The sequence below is a fragment of the Xenopus laevis genome, chromosome 7L, assembly GCF_017654675.1.
Source record: "Xenopus laevis strain J_2021 chromosome 7L, Xenopus_laevis_v10.1, whole genome shotgun sequence".
Taxonomy (NCBI): domain Eukaryota; kingdom Metazoa; phylum Chordata; class Amphibia; order Anura; family Pipidae; genus Xenopus; species Xenopus laevis.
This window is the reverse complement of record NC_054383.1, coordinates 126,600,461-126,601,859: the sequence shown is the minus strand read 5'-3', so window position 1 is coordinate 126,601,859 and position 1,399 is coordinate 126,600,461. Positions and strand designations below refer to the sequence as shown.

General features: G+C 39.2%; 1 long non-coding RNA gene across 1 annotated transcript; it reads right to left on the bottom strand.

Annotated features, from left to right (window-relative positions):
• Positions 1-409: 409 nt before the first annotated feature.
• On the bottom strand, positions 410-1,177 carry LOC121395709. Its single transcript, XR_005962633.1, has 3 exons — positions 1,061-1,177; positions 957-983; positions 410-492 (listed from the first exon to the last, which is right to left on the bottom strand). It is a non-coding gene; the product is annotated as an uncharacterized LOC121395709 (long non-coding RNA).
• Between the last annotated feature and the right edge of the window lie 222 nt (positions 1,178-1,399).

Here is a 1,399-nt window from a genome sequence, read left to right as displayed (position 1 = left end):
GGAAAGGAGGTTTCAAAATCAGCAAAGGAAGACTGCCTGCTGCTAGTTTCAGCCCTGGTCATACATCATTATAGTAATTAAAGGAGAAGTAGGTAGAAATGTTGTACATGATGTTTTGTGCTTCTGTACCAGCCCAAGGCAACCACAGCCCTTTAGCAGTAAAGATCTGTGTCTCCAAAGATGCCCCAGTAGCTCCCCATCTTCTTTTCTGCTGATTCACTGCACATGCTCTGTGCTGCTGTTACTTACTGAGTTTAGGAACCCACTCACAATATACAGTACACATAGAATAGAAATGTCACAATATAAGGCTGATTAGTAATTAATACAGATAATTACTACATGGCAGCACAGAAACCAGTGCAATTAGCATCAGAATTTAATAATTCTACTGTCTGGGCCATGTCTTCTCCATCTTCTTCCCCTTAGCCTCCCATTTCAATGTCCTCAGTGGGTACGTGTCCATTTCTCTCATTCTCAGAGCGTTCCACACTAAACACATAATAGAGAGGACTTGTTATATAGATATATAGATATATATATATATTGCTGTTTCCTTTATCTGTAAAACATAATGATTTGTAGCAATATCTGGTTTGCTGGAATACAGGCAATGGTACATGTGATGAGCTAATAGGGCAGCTTTGTGGATTTCACCAGCTTTAGCTTGGAAAACGAATGTAACTAAAATTTTGGAATATTGTGGTTAATGGGGTAATATGAATCAAAGGGAATAAAGAGAATTATCAGCGATGCTCTCCCAAGAAAAACCCAAAAGCTTGGAGTTTGTGAAGTTTTCCTTTGGCAGAATATGGGGCCTGAATTCTCATTATACAAAAACAACTTTATACTCTGTATACTGCACTGGGTTAAATTGTATAGTATGAGAACAGATAGTCATGGGAATAGTTCATGGGAATGTGCAAGGAACCATTTAATTGAATCCCCATACTCACCGCTTAGAGGAGCCTCGTGATTGGTTCCTGTTGGAAAGAGAAAGTACTCATGAATCCTGGGTAAAAACAAATTGGGTCAAGGGAGAAGAAAGTGCTGAAAATACCTTTTAATGTATTTCTTATATCCAAAGTATAAGGTATAACACTACCATCAAGATGCCTCCAACAACTCCAATTGGTGATGGGCGAACCAACCCACTGGCATCAGGTTCATATCTCCCAACATCGCAAAACCCTGAAATGAACAAGAATTAGGGGACAGTTTAATGACATAACACAGTCCCATGTTTATTGGTTAATTGGGAAGTGTCTTTTGCTTTAGATGTTTTATGGAGAAAGCTCAGTTGGCCACAATATTCTCAGTAGGGTTGTAACCTGGACATCCCTAAACTGCCTGCCCTGTTTTCTAAATTAACCAAGCAAGGTTCTCTGAGATTGACCAA